The 26849-nt window shown below is 36.6% G+C and overlaps 1 protein-coding gene and 1 pseudogene across 1 annotated transcript in view; both read left to right on the top strand.

The window, feature by feature from the left end:
• LOC111147165 overlaps positions 1-12352 on the top strand; it is a 29498-nt pseudogene extending 17146 nt beyond the window's left edge.
• LOC111147021 (protocadherin 9) overlaps positions 1-26849 on the top strand; it is an 899956-nt gene that overhangs the window by 688899 nt on the left and 184208 nt on the right. The window lies entirely within an intron of this gene.

Genomic DNA, 26849 nt, shown 5'->3' with positions numbered 1-26849 from the left:
GACACTTATCATTGGCTGTTGGTTCCATCAGAAAAATCCAGGATGATCTCATGTCTAGATCCTTAATTCCATTTACAGAGACCTTTTTTCCAAATGAGATTTAAATTCACAATTCCAGAGATTTGGATATGAACTTACCTTTTTGGAGCCACAATTCAACCTCCTACAGATATACTTAAGTTATATGAAGCTATGTTTCTAAATAACTGTGAAATTATCTTTCTTAATCAAAATTAAAGTTAGTTAATCTTTTTCCTTAGTTCTAAAAAACTACCCCCATCCTTTGATGTCCTAGACAAACCTTTTCCACAAGATCTTCTCTGGCCACTCACATTCATATCAGACTCCCATTTTCCGTATGTCAATAGCACATATTGTCTGTGTTGCTTGTTTTAGTTCCTGCTTATGTGTTATTGTAAGATTTGAGGCATTTAGAAAAAATTCCATGCCTTGATCCTATCCCTTGATATTTTGATTCATAAAAATCCCTAAATAATGGGTGAAGTTTGTGAATTGTTTCCCCTATCAAAATTTTCTAAAGCAGGCCCCACCAATCAAGTTACTTCATTTTGGACCACTTTTGAATCTTGAGGATTCAGTCAGATTATGGCTTAAACTGAGCCTCTCTGTTTATAAAAGTGTCTCATAATAGCATCCTATGAGCGTCTGGAGGCCTGAGCGATATAGTGGGCTCTTCCCTATTTTTACTCATGATAACAGTATCACTGCTCCTGCGGAAAAGGTAGTTTCTTTTGACAGTTTTTATATAATTGAAATTCTATGTTAGCCACCTATGATAGGATCTGTGATGTTCATAAAAGCAGTTTTCTTATTCTATCTTCGAAGAGATGACTGTGTTTTGAGTGACTGACAGAGAGCAAGATTCTACATCATGTGGCAGAAACTACTGACCTCATCATGGCCCATTTCCTTTCAAATTGTGCAGGAAAATAAATGATGAAAAAATGTGAAAGAAATGTTTCAGAAACAATCTTTCATGTTTCTAACCACATTACACAACACATGGAAAGGCTAATACTGTATTTTATCTCAGTTAGTGTAACTCATAGTCATGCTTTCAACAGAGGGAAAAAAAGATTTAAATGCAGGTCTTGGTTTAATTTAGAACTGATTGCTCATTAATCTTTGGAATAGGTATGCAAGCTGTCTTCCAAATGAAGGGGAGGCTGTTGGCTGAGTACTCTAAACCCTACTGTGTTGTTTTCAATTTGTTTTTCCATATGATATTTAGTCTTTCATTCAGTGTTTAATACTAAACATTAATGGGGAAAATATTGCTTAATGAGCTGTTGTGTTGGGCAGAATCAGTGAAACACGCCTCCTTTGCAAGAGCTCGCCAACTTGTGCCAGTATTTAGATAGTGTCATTAATCATGAAGCGTTTCATTCTCCTCTATCCTGGAAGACAAGGTTTCCTGATGTCATGAAAACAAGTCCTTTTAAAACTGGTTTTGAATTAAGATATAGGCTACCTAATACAAGACATCACATGGTTCAATTCCTGTGAGGCAAATACCCCATGTAGGGTTCATAGGGGCTTCTGTTGTGGATTTTATTAGCTCTAAAGAGTAAAAAGTCCATAGGTAAGCATCCATCCTGCCAATGCACAGAACTTGAAGATTATGCCATCAGAAAAGATCGCCTAAGTAATCAGATACCTGATGGATCAACTCTTAAGGCAATGAGCTTGTCCGGTCCCAGGGAGACTGCTTTGCCTCCTAGGTTTTGTGTGGCTTCAGACCTGCAAGGTGACCCGTGGGACAACCACAGAAACAGTGCAGTGGTCTGTGATACCCAGCCATTTCTGACCTGATATTTTCTCCCACACAGAGTAATGACCAAAAAATAAAATAAAATAAAATATAGATATATTTCTTTCTGGTTCAGATTACTGATTTCTTTTATTCGCAGAAGAGAAGGCCTAAGGAGTTTCAGGACAATTATAAATTCCAAATTTAATGGGAGAGAGAGAAAAGGTCATCATATACACATTTAATACAAATTCAGGGAAGTCCACTGTCACTGACATTTTGTTACATAGTATTTATCAGTTTAAGATGTTAAAGGGACAAGATGCCAACAAATAATAGTCTTGAGGGCAAGGAAAGGACAGAAAGAGGACTGAAGCCACAATTACCCCATAGCCCCACCTGCTGGGAGGCACATTGCTCCCTCTCATCATTGATGATAGGAGAGGACAAGGCCTCCTCACTTTTGTGGTCGTGAACCTATTTGGGTTGCTGCTTTGGCAGCAGAGGACGAGCTGAGTAATAGGAACTATGTGTCAGTCAAAAAACTTTTATTGAGTGTAATCCCTTGTCAGTAAAATGTGAAAGTGTAGACTCTGCCTTAATAGGAGTGCCACGGTTCTCTCCCAAGCGAGAGCTTGAAAGCTGTGAATGCTGGTCATCTTGGCTCTGCATAAACTTTGCCAATGGCCTCAAGCTGCTTTGGTCTGCAGAATCTGAGGAATACTTAACAAAGTTTATATAATTGAGAATGTTACTGTGTTGTGCAAGTGTGGATTAAAAAGCTCTTGAGTCATAACAGCGTCAGAACCTCTGGTAGGGAAGGGAACTGGCTGGTGTTTTGTCTGTTTCTTTCATAATGGGTAGCAAAGGTCTGAAAATGTGATACTCATTAAGAGGATTCATAGACTAATAAAATCTTTGGGCCAAAAGGACCTTAGGGATGCTCTAGACTAACTCATTTTTTATCTTTCAGCTATGGAAATTGAGACTCAGAGCTGTAAGTGGTTTACTCAAGGACATACTGCTAATTAGAAACAAGCCTGAGATTATAAAAAGTATCCCTGACTCCTCCCTTGATGGTCGGTTTGATCATCACAAAGCTTCTGCCCATTTTTCTGTCACCAGTTACATATATAACCCAATTAATGGTGAACCCACCTTGACATATATGGCCAGTTGGACTGATTGGCTATAATAATAAGCAATCTCTCATGTAGGACTTATTAGGTACCTGAATTTTTAGACATTTTACATATATGGACTTATTTAATCTTTACAGAACCCTGAGAGGAAGACACTGTTACTGCCATCTTCTTTCAGAATAGGATATGAAAGTGCCGACAACAGAAATAACCCATCCAAGGTCACAGAGCTCAGGTGCTCACTCCGCTTTCCCAAGACACAATGTTAGTGGCAAGTGGCTGGGTCCACAGAGGTTTTCCCAGCCTCAAACACAGACATTTCTCCACAAACTCTCAGAAAGGTTTTTGTCATTATGTCTGGGTCACCAAACAAAATTTCTTAAATTTAAAGCAGTTTTACTTCAGAGATTTTGTTGCCCTGTTTGCCTTTAGGAATCTGTTAGACCTCTGGGTTCTAATTAAAAAACAAAAACAAAAACAAAGCAAAACAAAAAAACCAAAATAATGAGTTAGGGTTCTGGTTCTTCCCACTCTAAAAGTTTTACAATCCATTGTAAAAACAGATTGACCTTCCTTTGAATCCTCTTTCCCCCCTTCCAACCAAACAACATTATAGAGCAAGGGTTTTGGAATATGGCAAGTCAAAAGTTTTGTCCCCCTCCCAGACAGCCCACACACTTTAAAGTAAGTGCATATCCCTCCTACATTTACAGCCTTTAGGTATTTCTTCATAAAGCAAATGTCTGCTTTGACATGACTAACTTGTCACTCCTGATGTAAATAGACTAACATAAGTTTTAAATCCCCCAACCTGTACCCTTTTAATCTCTGCTTAACGGTCCCAGTGTTGCACAGAGGTCTCTTTCCATAATATTTAATTACTATTTAATATTAGATTAGGTAACATTTTAGATAGATTAGGTAATATTAGATTAGATTAATATTTAAATCTAGTTTTCATTTGGGAGAGGCGTTTTCCTAACTTTGGGTTAGGAATCAGCTATTATTTCTGAATTTCACTATTTGAAGCTTTTCCGGTATTGTTCTATTGTGACCTTTTTGATGAGATGGGAAAATAGGATTGGATAGAACATGCCAGTTTTTTTGTTGGGAATAATGAATGCCATACTCTGCAATGTATTTATTAGTTCCTTCCTTCATTTATTTATGCATGCATTCATTCATCATTTTTTTGTTATGCATACTTCCAGAATAATTATATTGTACATATTTTTTTAAATATAAAATCATTAAAAAGAAGAAAAATTAAAATTATGTATTAAATGAGTGCAGAAGTGTGGAGAGCATGATAGGAAGGGAGATGTAAGATTAGCTACTAAAAATGAGCTTTAATATTAGCTCTGGGTTTCCAGAAGGCCAATTTTAAAAGGAAGGACAGTGGATTGGGTAGCTGTCATTGTATAATAAAGGGAAACACACACTTTTCTTTAATGTTGAATCCTGGGAAGATTTTCAACATGAGCTTTTAAGAGAAACTTTGAAGAACACAATGGATGTTGTCCTTGATGGCAATTCATTATTATTATTACTATTATTTTAAATTACAGAGAATTCTAAGAATGCCTGTTTCATTGGAAAAGCTAAAAGCATAATTATTGTCAAAGGTCCTCAAAGCTATCTTTAATCCTACAGTTATGCAGTCCAGTTATGTAGTACTCTGGTGATCTCACTAGATAAAGGGATCAAGTTTAGAGGAAATGTGGTTTATACCATAATTGGATTTCTTGCTCCACAATGATTTAATAAATCAATTAGGTATCAAGTGTTCAATATGTCCTTTGAACTGCATGAGGCGCTTTGAGGTCATACTCAAAAATTTAAGTTTTAAAAAATGATTCTTAATCTCAAGTATATTATATTTTACTTAGAAAAATAAACTTACTCAAAGGATACTGGAAATATGCAGTTAAATTATATTTTTTATGTTCTATTCTGTATCAAACCATCCACCAGGGGTTAGCAAACTTTCTGTTAAGGTCTAGATGGGAAATGTTTTAGGCTTTCCTGGTCATAAAAGGCTTCATTGGCAGTTACTCAATCCTGCCATTGTAGTGGGAAAGCCGCCATAGACTATACCAACCAAATGGCAGGGCTGGATCTGGTCTGCTGGCAGTGGTTTGCAAACCCCTATTAGAGAAAATAGCATTTAACTTAATTCTAAACCACGGGATGCTGACTACAGATGCATTATGAATTTAAGGGAAAAGAGACCTTAAGTAAGGAGATAGTTGCTGCTGATGACGATGAATTAGAACATGTCCTGATAAAATGACCGGTACATGCACAGAGTGTATGTATGTGTTTGTTGATAATTGGTGGCAGCTTGTTACCTTTAGGTACACAGCCAAATGGCTAAAGACAAGGAATTAGATAGTCTCTAACAATAACTAAATCCATTAATCAAAATATTGAATCGCTCAGGGGTCCTGGGTGGCTCAGTCGGTTGAGCAACTACTTTTGGTTTCAACTCAAGTCATGATCTCAGAGTCCTGGGATCGAGTCCCAGATCAGGCTCCCCACTCAGCATGGAGTCTACTTGTCCCTGTCCCTCTATTCCTCCCCCAACTCATGCTCTATCTCTAAAATGAGTAAATAAAATCTTTAAAAAATACTGAATTGCTCACAAAATATATATGGAAAAATGACAAACCATCTTTTAATGTCTTTCTACTCAAGCTTTATAAATATTTTCTTCCCAGAAGTTTTCTAATTTGGAATTATATTTAAAGTATAAACTTGAATTAATAAATATTAGGAAATATCAAAGGCTTAGAATATCATGTTGGCTTTTTTGCCTTTACAGAGCATTATAGAACAACAGAGGAGAAGCATACCTTCTAGGATCATGATTGATAATATTAGAGGTATTCATTTGGTAGTTCTCTTGCCTTTACTTGAAGGATTTAAAGGACTTGAAACCATGAAACCATCTTGAATTACTGTATACATATATCTTTGTCTGAATATTTTTGCAAATTGTGTTTATTGAATACTGTATGTATTTTGTAGACTCTTGCTTTATAAAGTTAATGTGTGTTTCATCTACTGAATTGTACTTAGGAAAATTAAATTATATTGGGCTATTATACTATTTTCATGTTGATGAGAGTTAAAAAAGAAAGTAATGGTATATGGGCCAATATTTTTTTCTGAAACAGAAGTTATTTCAAATGATATTCAGAAAAATTCTTTAAAAAATACTTTGTTTTCAAAAGGAGTAAAACCAAAAACTAGTGTTTATGGGAGGAAAATATTACATTGTAAACTTGGAAATATAATAGTCATCCTCCTTTGTAGGAAAATACACAAAAAACCCAATGTGGATTCCTCAAAAGTGTAACTGATTTTTAAGGCTAAATCCATAATAGTGAGACACACTCTGTATGCTTAATTTATATGAATTCATTCCTATACACACAGAAAAGGAACCTCTTTTTGTATTCTAATTTTATATTCTCAATATATTATTGTTTATAAATCTGAAATTCATTATAGGGGGATTCTAAATTTGTTTTATGAAGAATTAGAGAAAATAACAAGCAACAAATTTGCTTCTGTGCAAAACTTGTGTAGAACGCCTCTACATGATCCATAATCTTCTACCAATTTTACTACTCTTTCATGTTTTTGCTAAATAATATTTTTAATTCTTCCTTTTTTGATTATGAAAGATTTCCAATATAAAGAAAAAATGAAATGCTTATGTACTTTCTTTGCTTCTGCTTGCTTAATTTTTTATGAAAGACATAAAACATACAGAAACAACATTCTCTTTCTTTCCACCCCCACATGTCTTTCCATGTATGTATGGTTTTTCTAAATAGGTGTGTATTCCCCAAGCCATATATGATAATTATTTTCTTATTTTAAATTTTACCTAGATGATATCATGTGTTTATCCCTTCACAGCTTTTATTTTAAAAATCAGATTATCTTAACATTTTAATGACAAGAAATTTGATTAGCTGAAGTTTATGAAATATAGTTACTAAATGTATTAGTAACTCTTTCTAATTGGTTGAAAATAATGAACTTGAATTTGTTCAACCATCAGTCATATTTTGATTTTTTATTCAAATATAATATATTGTGTTCCTGTGAACAAAGCAAGGTTAATATGAGTACCCTGGTAATACAAATAAATACATTTATTTATACAAAACTGGACATCATGCATTATCCAGAGGGAAACTCTCCATAAATTCTTTCTGACTCTTCTGCCCTTTTTACAGTGACTGTGTTATTCATTGTAGAGCAGGGGTGCTAAAGAACTAAGAATGAGATTGGTAGCTCTCTCCTAGAACTTGCAGAATTCCAGGTATAATCAGGAAGCTAATATAGTTTTATGATGATGAAAACACTGTACTTATAAAACAGAATGGAAATAAGTAGATATTTGGGCCCTGAATTTAAACTGATACAAATGTCTCTGTATGAAATGGACTATTACAGGTTTATCTTCAATTCATTTCAGAAATACACTACAGTAGACCAGTGGACCAGATAATCACATATAGTTGAAAGTGTGAACAATGCAGTGTAGCCATTCATTGCTTTTACATTATGTAGCTGGCAGGAAATTGGTAAGAATTCAAAATGCCTGCAAATAGCAGCCTCTTCTGAATAGAGATTTTCAGAGTGCTTACTAAATAAGACAATGGAAGCTTGCTAAATCAACTGGTTTTCTTATGTCAGCTGCAAAAGCGCACCTGAAGAATAAATTTTCTACACTGAGTTTCTGAATTCGATATAATATACTTAAGAAAACCTTAATGTAAACTGTTGCCTAAGGCATCTCCTTCCTACGTTCAGCAATCCGTTTTGCATGTCTCTCTTCTTTGTGTGTCTCCTTCATTTTCCCATTCATTAATTTTTACACTCAAACAGTTATTTTTTTTCGGCACACTGTCGTTCTCTGTCTGCATATAAAGAAATGCCCCCCACACCATGTCTCTGTCCCACTACTGAATGAATTTTGTACTATATAAACTGGGTCTAGATCTTTGAACAAGGTGAATGTCCCAATAAGGGTGGCTAATTCAAGTCCAAAAAATAGATTTTATTGAATCACATTTAAGGACTTGGAATATGCCAGGCAGCGATGTCCTAGCAAAATCAATTTGAGAACTTTGATTAAGTATACAGTACTGTGTATGCCTAATCAAACTTTATTTTACTCAGACCTATTTAACCAGGTTTGCAAATATAGAGTCCATATTTTTAAAGAGATAAATCTCCACTCAGTCTGAATCTACCTAGTGATTACGAGCTGCTTATTTTACTTCCTAATATGCGGATGTGGGCTTGGGGTCACAGAACGGAATTTACCCAAGAGCTGTTGATTTAGCTAAAACAAAAATGCCATGTCAAACCTCCTTCTGCAGTTAGTGCTAGTTACTGCCAGGAAATAGCTTTCTGAAAGGGAGTTCTTAAATTTAATCTCCACTTGATTGAATTAAACACACATATCTGAAAAGAGAGTAAGAGAAGGAGAAAAAAAAAAAGAAAGAAAAAGAAAAAGTTATCTCATTGCCAAACTGTTAAAGAAAAGAACGGCTAGACCTTTTGAGAGAAAGATATTTTGACTTCAGGTTATTTCAAGGGCATAGTCAGGGTGGGTTTTTTCTTTTTTTTACATTAAGAAAGGTGACACATTTGTATTCTGTCAGCCATTCTATTGTTTTCATTAAAGACTGAAGAATGAAAGACCATGAGAATATTCAGCTGTACCTGATAAGATTTTTTTTTTCTTTAAAGATGACCCCAACCTGTGTAAGATGATTTATGAAATCATGGTTTTCATTATTGGACTTGGTGCTGACTGTGTTGTTTTTGATTGATGGGCCTGGAGTTTTCGTCTTCTTTTGTCTTCAGTAGAGAACAAGGGCATAAGAACACTGCTGGCGAATGGATGAAATTATGGAAGAGGTAGCACTATTTAGGGATGGGTTGTTTTAAGGAAATGTAGAGGAAAGCATTTTAATACTTCAGGCACATAATGAAACATGAGACTGTATTTTAATTTTAAAACAGATTATTGTTTTTTAAAGAATATACACAAGCCATGGCAGACAATTTATAAAAGTTTTCATTTGCTGTTGATGAAAATAATACTAAAATGCAAGAAAAGGGACATTTCATTCACCCTGGCATATAAAATGTTCTGACAGAGAGGAACAGCTGCTGTTTTATAGACAAACAAAATAGAGGTGTCTGTGTTTATAGTATATATAGGAACGTGTGGGGATTTTTGTTTTTGTTTTTGTTTTGCTAGAGTTAATATTCCTACAGCTTAAATTTCAGGGGATTTCTTATCACATAAACAATATCCAATATGAAATAATATTTTTCTTATTTTTTTGTAATTGTAAAGACTATGTGTGTGTGTGCGTCCATCTATGTGTATGTGTTCTTTAAAACTTCTCAAAATAAAATGGGCAAGCCTGTAAATTAATGAGGATAGACTTTCACAGCAAAGCGTTGGCACACAGTATCTGTGGGTATTGTGGAGGGCCGGCTAGGACCACAGACTGTTGAGAAATGTCTTCATTCTCCTCCATTGAAATACTGTCTAGTTATTCTCGGAGCCTCTTCTCCCTTAATATCTTGTGCATTTTGATTTCTCAAAGGAACTTTAAGAGATGTTACTTAAATGCCACATATATGTTATCAAAGGCAAGTCTTTACAGATGATTGATGTAATCCATTTATTAATGAATACTGCCTCTTTTCTATTAAGCATTCTCATTATATGCATCGAATTCTTAATGTATCCATATATACATTTTTGTTGGCTAAATTAACTTGTTTTCTGTGTTTCCCTAAAAGTTCAGTAAAAAAAGTAGGCAGGCATGGATCCAGGCCCAAATATTATAAAAGTTCTGCGACCCTCTTTAAGGAAAGAATATAAAATTATAAATGTGGACCTTGCATAAGGAAGTAAATATATGAATAGGAAGAGATCTGTACAAATGAGAATGCCTGAAAGTTAAGCTTCATTAACTTCATGATAAACTTATCTCTGCATCTCTTTTCAAAATGGATTGGATTTAAAGAGTCATCCAACATAGGTAAAACCCACCAGTTACGATGACTTGCCCAATCTATACCCACTATGGCCACCACCACTGTCACTGCTAATTGAGTGGTTAATAACACGGCAGGCACTATGCAAGGACTCTGCATTAAATATCTCATTTAAGTTTCATAAGAAGGCTACAAGGCATATGTGATCTTCTCTGCATTTTAGAGATGAGATGGTTAATCCTCGAGGAGGTCAAATAATATTCTCCAGGGCATGCAACTAGTCCGTGGAGGAATAAAAATTCCAATTCAACTTTATAGGGATTTCAAGTCAATGAAATTAAATAGGATGCTCAATTGTATAGATACAATGAAAAACAACAACTGTAATGCAAAACTGATGTGGACATTTTTGTCTAGAACAGGACTCAAATTGACAGTGATTGTATGTTTCATAAATACTTTAGGAATTTTAATGCAACAGATTTAATATCAGAAACTTTCTGGTTATTAATCCTGGGAGGAAAACTGGAACATTCAAAGCTCATCACAATTTCAGGCCTCATTGACATCATTTATCCTGCATGTTTATGGGAAAGAGTGGTTTTCTTTAGTAAGCAAAAGAAGTATCACCACAACAAATCCTTGGTTTCCAAATTTCACCTAGTGGTTTATAGCTAACAAAAATTTAACAGCACTTTGATGAGAAATTTCAGGGGTCTTCTGAAAGGTCTATTTTTGCATACATTGTATCCTTGTAAAAATTCAAACACAGGTACTCTGTAAGTAGAGAATTCATGTAAAGATGTTAAAAATATGTTTTTCAAATCAAAATACAAGATTCAAGACTTAGACTGCTTTAAAAGTGGAAAACCAAAATAAGAATTATTAAATCCCTGAACAGCAAGGCAATGCATATATTTTTAAAATGAGGTGCATTAAAATGCAAAACACTCAATCATTTGATTAAGCAAAAGTGCTTTTATATAAGATATAGAAATAATGACATAGATTAATAACTCATAGTTCAGTGTAGCTGTTGGGTCCTGGCTCTACCAGTTAAAACCTGAGAGATACCTTGAGACAGAGCTTTTCACAATTTTCTGCTGTAATTTTCTCAGGATAAGTGTGAACATCAGTAAACAAGGGGAACCTGTAAGTTCAGACCAAATTTATCCGTCTTTATTTGGAAATACACCTCATAAGTACATACGAACAGTGAATTCTCCATAACACACACATATTGGTTTTCATAGAAAAATGTTTTAAGTGTCCAGGTAAGTTACATTTTTCTTTGAAATCTTCATGTAAAATGTGAGTGCCAGGAAGAGATCAGTGGGCTCTCTGTGTGATCTGTCAATGCAAATACTGCACTAGCTAAAATTAAACAGGCAAGGAAGACTTTATTCAAAACTATTGCAACAGAAGGGAGAGACTGGAGCTCCCAAACGAAAGGTGAGAGGATTTTTAAGCACCGAGGTGAGCCACGGAAAAGTTCTGGAGGACATTGTAGGCAGAGGTTGATCGGTGGGCCGTGTCAAGCTAATTTAGTTATTCGTGAGCATGTAGATGTTTTTTTCTTTGACTAAGCCATTTTTGTTTGCTAATTGCTACCCATCTAAGAAGTTAGGGGTTAGGGTCCAAAGCTCCCACAGAGACTGGGAGATAGGGGTGCTCGCTCCTTTTTCAAAGTTACATTTTAAAGAGATGTTTCCCAGGTCTTTGAGAAAGACATTTCCTGGCTTGTAAAACTGACAAGAGCCTGGAAGAAGATTTGTAAACATGTCATAGAGGCAGAAAAAGAATTCTGCTAATTGAGATTCATCGGCGATTATGAACCGAATACAGGCAAATTGTATTCACGGCTGGTCTACATAGAGGGAGACCAGCTATCCCTGCAGATCCAGGACACCCCTGGGGGCATCCAGGTCCAAGACAACCTGACCCAAGTAGTTGATTCCCTGTCCAAGTGCGTGCAGTGGGCAGAGGGCTTTCTGCTGGTCTACTCCATCACAGACTACGACAGCTACCAGTCCATCCGCCCCCTTTACCACCACATCTGGAAGGTCCACCCTGACTCTAGGGCCCCTGTAATCATCGTGGGCAACAAGGGGGACCTTCTCCATGCCCGTCAGGTGCAAATGCATGATGGCATTCAACTGGCCAATGAACTGGGCAGCCTGTTCCTTGAAATTTCCACCAGTGAAAACTATGAGGACGTCTGTGATGTGTTTCAGCATCTCTGTAAAGAGGTGAGCAAGCTGCACAGCCTCAGCGGGAGAGGAGGAGGGCCTCCATCATTCCCCGGCCACGCTCTCCCAACATGCAAGACCTCAAGAGGCGCTTCAAACAGGCTCTGTCTTCCAAAGTGAAATCCCCCTCTGCACTGGGGTAAACCCATCTCACACCGACTTGGCTCCTTTTTACTGTGCATTTGTGCAGCTGAAAAAGACTGGGGACCTCCCTTTTTAATTGCACATTCAAAGTTTATTTTTATACAGACTATTGGTTTTCAAGTGTATGTGTATTTCTGAAAACCCAGTGATTGCCTAGAAGTTGGTAGAGATTTTTTTAAATAAAATGATTTTTTTTTTTTTTTACTGTAACTGCTAGACACTTTTCCATTAAAGGCAAAATGGCAACATTAAAAAAAAAAAAAATTCCAGTTTTCAAAAAGTAAGTGCTCTCTGAATGGGGAGTTCATGGGCCTAGCTTCAGGAAGAAACATGTCTAAAGTTTAATCAAGTGCAGGGTGGGTCTGGGGCGGACTTGATCAAAGCTTAGTCTCAGTGTCTATTTGTAATCTGACTTGAGAGTCTACTGGTTTCTTTTTGTCTACTACAACATGCCTCGACCTCCTTTACAGCTAAAATTATATAATAACCTTTTACAACAGGCACATTTATAAATATTTATTATATGCCATGCAGAACTCAACAACATTATGTTCATGATCTCCTTCAGTCTTCACAACATCCTAAGAAGTTGTTTTTTGTTTGTTTGTTTGTTTTTTTCATTGTCAAAATTTACCTAGGAGGGAAGAGAAGCTTTAGAAGGCCAATAAATGAAGGGGTTGGGGGGGTTTGAATCAAGGTCTGTCTGACTTCCAGTAGTAGTTATACGGTATACCTCCCCAGGAGTTTTTCAAAAGAAAGTAGCTCCCATTTCCTCATTACAAACATAAACACGCTTTCATAAAATAGATTGGATGTCACAATGTCTGTTACTCACTCTTGCCATATGGGGCACAATAGTGGGAATGAAGAGGTTGATTGGCTAATAGGATAGATGGTACCGAGTAATGATATTTGATGTGGGCTCTTCGTGAATAGCTCTGGGATGCCGAGATTCCCTGTCTCTTGAAGGGTATGCTTGTTAAAAATGGATTAATTGAGTATAAGTTCTAGCTGTTATTTGTACTTGCTTGATATCTGTATTTCAAAGTATGCATTCATTCTTCCATATTATGATTACTAGTGAGCAACACAAAAGTGAAGAATTCAATGTTATCTGATTAGCACACTTTTCAATGAACTGTTGTGTTAGAGAAAAAGCACATGGAAAAGAGAAAACAGGAATATGCTCTTGAGAGACATGCAGATCAATACTTTGGAAATGTTGCCTCCAGGCCCACAGCCTGCAGGTGGTATACAGATCAATATATTTCTCCTCTCAGCATGTGGCTGAGACCAGGATGGTGTGGGGTAACTCATTTGGTTCCTGAGAGTAAGAGGTAAAATCTGGTCCTCTAAAAAGGTCTTTACTGCTTTATGATTTAAAACCTTTCTTTTTGAGGATAATAGCATCTGTTTTCAGAAAAAAGGGTAAAGAAGGTACTTCCATATATCCATAACTTAGATTATGGTAGATTCTCACTCTGTATCAAAGAGTCGTAACTCTGTTCTAAATTATCTGAGGACCTTTTAAAGATACAGCTATGTAGGTGCTTCTCTAGAAATTCTTATTCATTTGGACTGGGTGGTGTTTGGGCTTCAGTAATCCTGGAAATCGTCCCAGGTGACTCTAATATTAGCCAGAATTGAGATCCCTTGCTCTGTATCCCCATAGTTCATGATAAAACGAACAAACACACCCACACACATTCACACATCTATCTCAGGTCAGGGATGTAAAGATGTAGCTAACAATTTGTCATTTCTGTGTGAAACTCATAGTCCTGCAGACAGTCCAGGTTTTGTCAAAAGCGAGCCATCTCTTTGATGAAGTTCTAGAACCTAGGTGAGGTTCGGTGGGCTGAGGTCCGGAGCCCATGACCAAGAAAGAATTCTTGAGACATCTTTGGTGCAAAATGGTGGTTTATTAAAGCACGGGGACAGGACCCATGGGCAGGAAGAGCTGCTGCCCCGGGTTGTGAGGGGTGGCAGGCTATGTTCCCTGCAGTTGGGGGAAGGTGAGGGAAAGGGAGGTTTCAACGGAGCTTTCATATGCTAAAGAGGGCCTACAAGGTGCTAGGATACCGGAGCCCTTGTGCCTTGATCAATGTTGTCTTTTGGCAAGCCATTAACATCAAGATAGTTGGGAGATTACAGTCTTGTAGGATTGTGATCTCTGCAAGTTAACTGTTTCTCCTTTATGGTGGTCAGGGGTGCCTGAGGAATGTTACACATATTACCGAGGCGAGCGAGTGGAGAGGGTGTGCAAGGTGCCAGCTTTTGCTTTGTCCTCAGTTAGCCTCCTGCTCCCTCATCATCTTGAATATTACCTTCCATCTTAGAAACAGAGAATAATTTGGGCAATATTTACTCCTTCTGGAAAGCTTTGTGGTATAAGGGAAAGAGCATTTGATTAGGTGTTTAAAGAGGAGTGTTCTTATTCCAAATCTACCACAAAATGTCCTTGAGGACTTGTATCAGCCATTTAACACACTAAGCCTCAGTTTTCCCCCTAAATATGATCTTCCCTTTTAGCTCTTTTACTAATGTTTTATACATCTAATCTCTATCTTACAACACTTCAAATTAAGTATTGTTAACCACATTTTGTAAATGACTAAATTACAATAAAAAATCATCTTGACAATGTACCCACGTTCATGTCTTTAAGAATCAGAGATAAGAATTCCATCCAAGTCCCTTTGGCTTTAATGTTGAATAGGTTAAGGTTCATTTGCAAACAAAACTCCTTTAACTTACCTAAACAGAAAGGCAGCTTACAAATTCAGTGAATGAACTGGAGGGGCAGGCTCTAGCTCATCTTCCAATAGTGATTACCAGTGCCCTCCCCGCCCCACCCGACCTGGTCCTGGATTGGGAAAACTCTTGCTGACTTTGTAAGGAGCCATTGAATTATGAAGCTGTTAAGAAAGAAAGACGCTGTTGGAATCCACACCAGCAAAATTGATTCATGGCATTTTGCCTGTCCTTCACTTAACTCAGTTCTGAATATAAACGTAATGTAAGTTCATCTGATTGGTGAAAATCTAAATTTAATCAAGCCCAGGTTGCAAAACCATTTGGGAAATGCCTTTTTACCCTTTGACATTCTGCTGTGCAGGGAGGTACAGAAGGAGGAGGTAGAATGATCTTGAACAGCCAACGTACAACATTTTTGCCCCAAATTTATATGCAAGTTTTACTGTTTCTGACTATTACTCTGTGTTTGTTCTGATCCTGAAATGCGGTAATGTGTGAGAAGTCTCTAAAATGTCAGGTCTTTTTCAAATGCAAATTGGATCTTCATGAAGGGTCCACATAATAGGTAACACTCCGTTAGAGCAACATTTACTTAGAAGGTACCATGTCCCAAGCACTATTTTAAATGCTTTATGTCAAGTAATTCATTTGATCTGTCGGCAGCCTTGTAGACGAATGGAGGTGAAGTGGTTAAACAGCAATCCCGGGTACCATGAAATAGAGCCAGGCTTGTATGCATTTAGTCTGTACACGTAAGACTGGGTAATCCTATGTTTCTGTGGCAGATGTAGACATAACTATGCTTTCATTGAATCCATGGATGCTTTAACTTGATTAATGCTAGAACATGACAAATGCCAAAAAAAAAAAAAAAAAAAAAGCAGACAATAAACAACACCCACGAATACATACATGCAGTTTTTCTGACAAAGGAGATAAATGGATTAGGCCAGAAACAGTAAAGAGGTTGCATAAGGAAGAAGAAAAGCCCAACCCTCTCGCCACGTAAAGTTCAAAATAAATTATTATTTTGCAATTTGTCCACCCATGATACCCATTCTGAATTTCTTCTGCATAAAAATGAAGAAAAAATGTGTTTCAACTTAAATACATTTTGCCTTAAGGAGCCTCAGACAGTTTGAACTTGAAATGCAGCCTGTGAATGAATATTTAATTTCACTTTCCTTATAAGTGAAGTTGAATCACTTTTGCAAGTCTGAGGGTGACAGTTTCAAATTTCAGCTCAGGCAGGCAATCAACAGAGAATAATATTACAGCAGGGTAAAAAGTTGGTGATTCAGTAATGACATTTTAATGTTACAGAACAGAGTATTGGTATAGAAATTTGCAATCCCTTGTGATAGCTTTCTGTTGACTTAACAATCAATACCATCATAACAATAAAAATATTCAAGTCTCTAGCTATGGGCAGTGCCTGAGAATGAGAACTTGTCCATCATTTGTTACAGCCTTCCAGCTTTTCCTACACAACAAAGAATTTTCCTTGTATTTAATCTGGTGTTATAAAGCAAGGCGTAGACATTTAAAGATATTGAAAAAGTATTTCTTCCTTTTGGCTATTATTTACTAAAGCATAGGTAGTTTCACAGAACACTTTTTTAAAGTTAGCTTCTAAAGCTCATTTACATTTTTATTTTAAATTCAAATAGCTTTGGATGCAATAGATAGTATCTTATCCTCATTAAGCATTTATTAAGCTTCCTTGTTGCGTGGCGCCATAATCAGGATTTAAAACAGACATGGTCTCTGTCCATTAGAACAGAGCGGCCTATAACCTACTATAACCACAGAATGGACTTCAGCCCACTCACTGTCTTTACTTACTGAGTTAAAGAATGATGACTACAACAGCATGGTCTTTTCTAGTAATGATGCTTATAAATTGATCTTCTTTCTTATTATGATCCACAAGCATTTTCTCATTTTTAACATGTTTTTCTGTTTCCAGGGAACCTTGAAATAGACTGTTATTATGTCCATCTTCCAGAGTGGGAGCAAAGAATGAAACATACCAAGAGTTTATAGCTTTTTAAGTTTTGAGTTAGGGAAACATGATCATAGAAATTTCCAAGCCTTGTTTTGTGGGGTTATTCAACTCTATCCATAAACAAACTATGTGTAAGCTTGTAGACCCACAAAGACAAGGTGGTATAGGATCACTCTCCCCTACCAAATACTTCTAGGCCTTATTTGTTCACTTCACAACTGTTTATGGTGAATATCTATCTGCCAAAGATAAGGAAGACAGTGAGGTATGAGGTCTACCCTCAAGGAACGTGTAATCTTGAAAGAGACAAAAGTCAGAAGGTTTTAAAATTTACTGAAGGAAATGTGCTCTACATATGTGCAAGAAGTATTCAGGGGTAAAATTACTCTCCTGCCTTAGTGCATCTCATGAGACATGAAACTAGAAATGGGCTTTGAATGATGAGTAGAGGCAGCCCAGGCTCAGAGAGGTAGAGAGGGCACTCTCGAGAGATGAAAAAGCATTAAGAAAGGTTCATCAACCTCAAAACTCAAAGTATGTCTGGAAGTGGTACATAATCTGATATGGAGAGAGTGTAGGATGTGTAAGGATGGAATTTCTGAAGGTAAGTGTGGAAGAGAATACAAGTGCCAGCTTTTGAAGGATCATGTTTGCTCTGCTAAGGAGTTTGCATTTATCCTGATAAAATTAACAGCCATTGAAGGGGAGTGATTTGTTAAGACCATTTAAGGAAAGATAACCAAGGGAATAAATGTTTACTTGGAGAGTGTTTTACCTCGTAAGCATTACTTATCCTGTCTCAGATTCTGTGTGGAGTGTCCCTGATACCTTTCCTAGCAGGCAGAAATTTATCAGTCCACTCTTTTATCCAGCCACCTCTTTCCACAGGCATTTTCTAAACACCCATTATTGCAGCCATAGTTCTTGGCCCTGTGGACACAGGGATAACCAATGCTGACATTCTCCACGCTCAAAGAAATTCCATTTCTTGAGGGTGTATGAATTCATTATATATAAACAAACCACCCAAACCATGACCGTTTTCTTTCTCAAAATTCTGTGGATTAACCTGGCAATATTCTCTTTGTCTAATCCAGGCTTACTCTCGGGGCTGCATGCAGCAGAAGTTAGCTGGACGGGACGCAGTGGTCCATAATCGTCTTACGTGACCAGTCCAGATCAAAGGGTAGATAAATAGACTCCATTCTTTGAAGGGAGAAGCTGAAGAGAAGTTTGGGCTTCTATGACCAAACTTTATGTGACCATAGCAGGAGTTATAATTAAATACATAAATAAGAAAATGACAAATAGCAAGACATGCTTTGAAGGAAATAGACCTAGTTATGAGATAGGCATGAATCCAGCAGATCATTTTAGAAGAAAGGATCAGCCAAGGCCATTCTAAAAGAAGGTTGTATTAATCTGCAACCTGAAAAACAAAATGAATCAATAAGTACAATGGCTTATCTTGCAGAGGCAGGAAAGGATATTTGAGAATTAGAGAAGAGATCAGTGTGTCTGAGGAATAGTGAACTCTAAGGGCCAAGTGACTTGAAATGATGGATTTGTAGTTAAGATCATTCTGCTTAGTGAATTTTGTGGACAATGGTAAGAATTTTTAAACTTCTGTTTTGGGGGGCACCTGGGTGGCTCAGTGGGTTAAAGCCTCCGCCTTCAGCTCAGGTCATGATCTCAGGGTCCTGGAATGGAGCCCTGCTTCAGGCTCTCTCCTCTGCAGGAAGCCTGCTTCCCCCTCTCTCTCTGCCTGCCTCTCTGCCTACTTGTGATCTCTCTTTCTGTCAAATAAATAAAATCTTAAAAAAAAATTAAAAATAAAATAAAAAAATAAACCTCTGTTTTGGCACACCTCACACATTATCTGTCTCTTTTGTTGACTTTACAGATTTATAGGGATGTGATGATATCTTATATATCCCTTCATTTAACAAGGTTCTACCTAATTTTTGCATATAAAGGGTGGTCAGTAAATGTGATCTGAGTGAAAGAGGTAGGAGATTAGGTAACAAATATAATTTGGAAATGTTAAGATTTAAATCTGTCTTTGAAAGATACATACTTTAAAGAGGGACATTGTTTTATGATCTTTTGGATCTTAAAATAAGATGGGATCAATATGATTATTATCCCTCTTATAAGGATTAGAAAAATGAAGCTTGAATAAATCAGATTGCTTGCTCATATTCCCTCAGAAATTATCAGTGGATCTAATTACCCTTAACCAGTACACTATATCTCCTTTCATGCTTTCGCTTTCACAAAAGAATAAAAAAAGGATATATCAGTAAAGGAAAAAAAATGACACACTAGCATTTTCTTACAATAATTCTAAAGTATCATTTAGGTTTACCATGAAAGAGAATCATCCTTTGTGTTTGGTTAAATGTAGATTCTAACTAAATCAAACAGTCACTATGGAGACTCTGGAAATACCTATCTTTAATCTCCTCCCTGAAACACTGATATATCTACACTGTATTTTGGAAAACAGGGTCTTCATGTTTCTTCACAGGTTGAAGACATTTGTTCTGAAAACTTTTGACAAATGAGTTATTACGTTGCTTAAGAATTATGTGATAAAGGAGTGCCTGGGTGGCTCAGTTGGTTAAGTGTCTGCCTTCAGCTCAGGTCATAATCCCAGGGTCCTGGGATCAAGCCCCACATTGAGCCCTACATTGAGCCTCACACTGGGCTCCCTGTTCAGGGGGATCTGCTTTTCCCTCTCATCTGCCCCTCCCCTTGCTTGTGTTCTCCTGCTCTCTCAAGTAAGTGAAATCTTAAAAAAAAAAAAAAGAAAGAAAGAAAGATGTGATTTAAAAAAAGAATTGTGTGATGTTGGAGATTAAGCATACATTTATGTAGATAAATTAATAGTAAGATATAGTGCAATTCCAAATTGCAGATAATGAGCATTTTTGTTGAAGGGATTGACTGGCTCTTAAGGGAACATTTTATAGTGGGATTTTTACTTTACAAATATTTCAACAAACTGCCTTGAGTGTTTACTTCTATTTTATTAAAAGTTTTATTCTTCATTAAGTTAAATTCTGTTTAGATATCTAGACATGCCTCATATGCATGTACTTTTGTATTCTCATCCTTTTGCAATACAAGGGGAAAATTGCTTAAAAGTTTTGGTGGATAAAATTGCTAACCTCAGGAGAGCATTATTTTTCTTAATGTGTTTTTATATAATTTTAATTTTTATAAAAGAATAAATCACTTCTGTATTTAAAAACCTAATAAACTTTAAGAAAAATATTTTTAGCATATAAAACATCATATTTTTTCACAGAGCAGCCCTGTAGAATAGAAGTATGTGAGTGAAATAGGAAATTCTAAACTTTCTAGTAGCTGTGTTAAAAATAAAGGTAAAACATACATGTACTACAGTAATAACTTATATGATGTGACAGCTAACGTGAAATGAAGTTTTACTAGAACAGTAGTCTGTTTAACAGAAAAATATTTTACTTCAGTTTGTAGAGTTAAAATATAATTAATTAAATTTAGCTCCTAGGCGTATTTCCAACGCTCAGTAGCTGCATGAGAATAGTAGCCAGCTTATTGGATGGCGCACAGAAAGATTATCAAAGCTAGCCGTCGGCAGAATTGTAAAAAACTGCTATTCTCACCTATATATTAATTAAGTTTTTGTATCACTTTCCGGATGTCTAACGCACAATCTCTGACCAGAAATCACTGAAAGGTTCTCAGACTTTATGGATTTTTTTATAACTTTACCTTCCGTTATCTGACATTGCTTTGTCAGAAGTTACTTTGACTCTACTTTCTTTGTGCTTGCTGGAGAGCTTAATGCCTTTAAGTAAAATGCACTACCTTATTTAAAGGTCCTTGAAGGTGAGTGTGACTGATGGAGGGGAGATTTTTGGAGTCAGTTTGATTTTTCAGTTCTTTGGGATGCTATTTACTACAATAATGAATGCTTCTTGGGATTTTCATTTATCATAATTGTTTAATATGTCTGCATATTTGAACCTGTTAGAGTTTACTAGTATGGTTATTTTGTTGACTATTGAGAAAGAGACTTTTTAATTCTAGGTATATCTTTCTTAAATATATAAGTGGACCATTGGGGTAGAAGCATTTGGATGAGGAAGACACGATTTTTAGTTGGTGGGAGAAAACAGGATGGAAGAGAAACGATAACCCTCATAATGAATGCAGAGGAGCACAATTTCTTAAAATCACCCCTTTCATTTTTTTCTGTGTTGTTTAATGAAATTCTTTATGACACAGGAAAATATATTTGCCATTTGAGTGTCAGCCAAATGTTTAATAATGATATACCACATATCGAAATACCTTGGGGTCTAAGGCTGCTTTAACCCGATGGAGGAATGGTATGTAAAACACTCAAGTTTTTGGGGTGCCAGGGTGGTACAGTCAGTTAAGTGTCTGACTCTTGGTTTCAGCTCAAGTCATGATCTCCCTGTGGTGGGATCAAGTCCATGTTGGGCTCCACGCTCAGTACAGTCTGCTTCAGATTCTTTCTCCCTCCCTCTCTGCCCCTCCCTTCAATCTCTCTCTCTGTCTCAAATAAATAACTAAAATCCTAAAACAACAACAACAACAACAAAAACAAAAAAAATAATACAAAACCAAAAAACACTCAAGTTCTTGAGTCTCCCCATCAAGAAGGAGATCGTTCTGTCATAGGGAAGCTGGGTACAAACCTTACAAGTAACACGTGTATTAATTTTAGACTTCTTAGTTTGGAATACTGTTTACAATGTGCATTTTACGTTTTAAGTTAAAAGGGATTTTATTTTCACAGTTCTTTAAATTTGGTCCTCTTTACCAAGAAGCTGAATATCTCCAGAACTTATACCCTTGATTGGAAAGACTGGGGTGATGTGGAATGGGAGATACCCAAGAATCTGGGGACCCCATCAACGGCAGGACTAAATGCAGAATGATTATGGCCACCTCTGCAACCCTAGTTTCAGATTGTATTTTGGGGAGTACCCCTTTACCCAGTATCTTGGGTGTTTATTTTTATTTTTTTTATTTTTTTGTTTTTTTTTTTTTAAAGATTTTATTTATTTATTTGACACAGAGATCACAAGTAGGCAGAGAGGCAGGTAGAGAGAGAGGGGGAAGCAGGCTCCCCACTGAGCAGAGAGCCTGATTCTGGGCTCGATCCCAGGACTCTGAGATCATGACCTGAGCTGAAGGCAGAGGCTTAACCCACTGAGCCACCCAGGCACCCCGTCTTGGGTGTTTAGATGAGCATATTCCCACAGGCTGGAGAGCCCTGAGATCCCACTGCCAGTTGTACTACATTCCTGATTCAGAATGTCAGGGTCCAGTCCCCTTCTGCCCATGTGCTGGGAAGAAACACAGGGCCTCTGTGTGAGTCAGGTTCCCAGGTGTCTCTCATCAGTAGATTCCCTGGTGACATAGGGGTGGATAGGTGAGAGTTCCTGTGAGATCCGAGGTGTGTTGTGTATGTGTATAAAATTCTCTTCAGATGTATACCCAGTACTAGGATTGCTGGATCATATAGTAATTCTGTTTATCCTTTTTTAAGGGAATCTTCATACTGTTTTCCATAGTAGCTATACCAATTTAAATTCTTACCAGCTATGTATAAGATATTTCTTATGTTTTGCATTAAATTTGCAAGTTTCTGATGATTCCTTTCCCATAGAAATACTTCCTGTGGAAATAACAACTAATCAGTTAACTGAGCTATTAGAAATATAATTAACCCTAACAATGTTATGGAAATGTGAATTATTGTATTTTAGGTATTAGCTTTTTCAAGTGATTTTGTTATTGTTAATCTCAACCAAATGGAAAGTGCTATGTAGAAAGAAGAAAAAAAGAACAAGTAATTTTCATGTCATACAAGGAATATATCTCATTTATAATGAAAATGGTGATATTAGAACATTAGTTTAGGAATTATTGAAATGCATTCTACAGAGAAAAAGTAGAAAATAAGAGTAGGACACATATAGGAAAACCTGGACACCAAGAGTGTAATGTAGTCTTTCAAATGGCTTAACTTTTTTTTGGAAATGTACTAGTTTTATCAACACTAAAATATGCTCAAGTTTTAATTTTTGTGATGTAAAAATCTTGATATTTCAGACTTTGTATAGTATTAATAAAAATAACAATTGCCAGCTCTTCCTAAGAGCCAGTTACCCTGATAAATGTTTTATATGTACTCTCTTATTACAAATTTATCCTGGTTGGAAATTTTATTCTTCCTATCTTAAATGAAAAAAAAAAAAAAAAAAGAAAATAAAAAGAAACCCTGAGACATACCCTGGACTTACAAACTGGATTACAATTATTGTAACAATGAAGCTACTCTCTTTTTATGTCATATACTTAATAATTTATTAATTCTACACAACAGAATCAGGAGAGATTATTAGTAGGTTGCCTACTGTTTATGTGTCAGAATGGTATTCACAAATTTAGCATATTTCTCCCAGTGCTATTGCACTCAATGACTTTCAAAGGAAATGATGAATAACTGTTCTGATTTACCACTCATCCCCATGGGCTATGTGGTTTGAACTGGTATATACCAACAACACTGCCTCCATCAGTACCAACTCAAGAATTATGACTTCTAGCAGAGTCACGGAGATGTTCAGATCCTATAGCTAGTTAACTGGAACTACAGCGTTCCTTACACCCTGCCTTACTGTTTTGGACACATTTTTTTTTTAAATGAATTACTGTGTATTATTATATACTTTCATCATTATTCAAATATATATATCACAGAAATTGATTTTTCATATATGGGCATTTTTAAAATTTAAAAAATATCTGTTTCAAAGATTTAGTGTGAAGGAAAGAGTAAATAAGTTAAATCACTTACACATTACTCTTTCCCTTTTTCACTCACATATTACCTTTCTGTTCATTTCAAGTTGTAGAATTTTTATATTTTAAACATAATACTAGGATAAAATATATATGGTATAAATATTCTTCTAGCTTATCTCTGTAAACTTTTATTTTGTCTCTCTCTTCCACATTTGCCTTTGGGTATTTAGGTCTAACACATCCATTGGAATATAAGTAAACAAGAATGCAAAATAAAATATTTCTTTAATACTTCATTCTATTTGCTGTTCTTTAAGTGAACTATGACCATGTGACATTTGAGAATGACATTCTTTATTTTTAGATCTAAAAATTCCTCTAGTCTTCTATTTTGATTCTGTTGATGGAAATTAACTTTTGGTATAGCTGCCGTTGGACCTAAGAGCCAAACTCAAGGATCAACTGTAAGAATGAATTTATCCAAAGGCAGATGAAAACTACTTCTCTGTTCTTTTTGCTCTTCTCTTTCCCCACATCATGTGGATACAATATCTGCATTTTGCTTTATTTTTAGTGTTTTCAAGATTCAGGATCTTAGTTTTAGAATATACATTTAATATTGCAGTGCTATTTCTTTGATTTAACCCATAGCATGTTCTATGTGAAAATAAGAAAATTTGTGGGTGTTGGGAATGAGATACAAAAATATATAATTATATATGGGGAACAAGTTCCAACAAAAGTTATATTTCTTTTCAGACCATAAGAAGTGTGTAGGTTTGTATTTAATGCAAAGACTATTGCCTAAGGACCGTGTGTTCTTGCCTGTGTTCTTCCAGCTTGAGAGAGGGGACATTAGATTAGGAATGCTAGGTTGCAATTTCGGGGAGAGGAGAGTTTCAAAAACAATGAGAGTGTAGGGGTGCCTGGTTGGCTCAGTCGGTTAAGCATCTGACTCTTGGTTTCAACTCAGGTCGTGATCTCAGGGCCCTGGGATCAAGCCCCCTGTCAGCTCCATGCTCAGCAGGGAGTGTGCCTGAGGATTTTCTCTCTCTCCCTATGCCCTTCCCCCTGCTCGCCCACACAGGATCTCTCTCTTGGTAATAAATAAATCTTAAAAAACAAAAACAAAACAAACAAATAAACAAAAAGAGAGTATCTGTAGCAGTTTTTTTTTTTTAATTTTATTTATTTATTTGACAGAGAGAGATCACAAGTAGGCAGAGAGGCAGGCAGAGAGAGAGAGAGAGAGAGAGAGGGAAGCAGGCTCCCCGCCGAGCAGAGAGCCCGATGCGGGACTCAATCCTAGGACCCCGAGATCATGACCCGAGCCAAAGGCAGTGGCTTAACCCACTGAGCCACCCAGGCGCCCGCCTATAGCAGTTTTTCTTAGTCACTTTCTTAGCTTTTGGTCCCTCATGGGGAGGGAATTTGTGCTGTCTAAGGAACACCTGCTTATAAGTCAGGGAACCTGGATGATCAGCTGCTCTTACTACCGGCTAGTGATGCTAAAAATGTCTCCTCACCTCTTTTGGTCTCAAATTCCTGTTAATGTGTGGCATTTGAAATGTGATCTCTAACATCCCTCTCAGTTACAAACATGACAGCTTGAGAAAGAGAGGAAGAGAGACGGCGGCTTTTGAGGATAAACCCAGATTTATATTGACTATTGGACTTTTAGACAAGTGAGGAATTCATTTAAAGTTAAAACAAACTAGGCATGGTAAGTAAGTAAAACAAAGCCTAGCTTGTTAAATATAGATGGTTTATGAGTAACTCTCTTCTTTTTTATTGTATTGTATTTTATATTTTTTAGAGAGAGAACGTGCACATGCAAGTGGTGGGGAGAGTGGGAGGGGGAGAGAGAGAGAGAATTTCAAGCATGCTTGATACCCAACATGCAGCCTGATGTGGGGCTTCATCTTAGGACCCTGAGATCGTGACCTGAGCCAAAACCAAGTCTGACACTTAACCAACTGAGCCACCCAGGTGATCCAGGAGAGATGCCAGGGATCAAACCTGGGGCCTCATCCATGCAAAGCATGTGCTCTACCACTGAGCTACCTTCCTGAGTACTATTCTTGATATGCTTCTAATATTAAAAATAAGTAGGAACTTCAAAACATTCTTTGCAAATGTCACAGTGTTGAGGGAAAAAAAAAAAAGGCTTGTGGTTGCAAGGTGTCAAGAGAAGGAAAATCAAAGATTGTACATGAATTATGTGTCCTTATGAAAGTGATAACTAATCACAGCCAGCAATGGATATAAGAGCCTTAACAGAATATAGGTAAATAATCCCACACTGCCTTGGGATTTTAATAAGAACAAAAAGAAAACTATTTTTTTTTTTGCTTGCATTTGGTCTTGCCACTAATTGCACTATTAAAAACTTAATTGCTTGTGATATGAGGCCATGTTCACTATTAAATAAGGGACAAGTAGTTAATTGTTGATATAAGTATGTGATTGTATCTCACTGAGGAATTATTGACATTATGTTCCATGTTCCAAATTGCCAACTTGTGTAAACCTGTATAGGCCATCTTAAGACAGATATTCAAAGTATGTAATTGGCATAGATAACATTTATTCAGTGTGTGTGTGTGTGTGTGTGTGTGTGTGTGTGTGTGTAAAACTGGGGGCTCAATGTTAGCAATGAGGGGAGGAAATGAATGTAGCAGTGCAAGAAATCCTTAAAGAATGGAAGAGTAGAAGAATGGAATAGTAGGATAATTGTTATCTAGGAGAGAGTGAACTTTGGGATTCGGGGAACAGAAAATGAAAAAAAGGACCGGGGATACATAACATAGAAGACATGAAGATAGGGGCACCTGGGTGGCTCAGTGGGTTAAGCCTCTGCCTTCGGCTCAGGTCATGATCTCAGGGTCCTGGGATCG

Source organism: Enhydra lutris, unplaced genomic scaffold, assembly GCF_002288905.1.
Source record: "Enhydra lutris kenyoni isolate GAN:26980312 unplaced genomic scaffold, ASM228890v2 scaffoldscaffold15, whole genome shotgun sequence".
NCBI lineage: Eukaryota > Metazoa > Chordata > Mammalia > Carnivora > Mustelidae > Enhydra > Enhydra lutris.
This window is presented reverse-complemented; position numbering and strand designations above follow the sequence as displayed.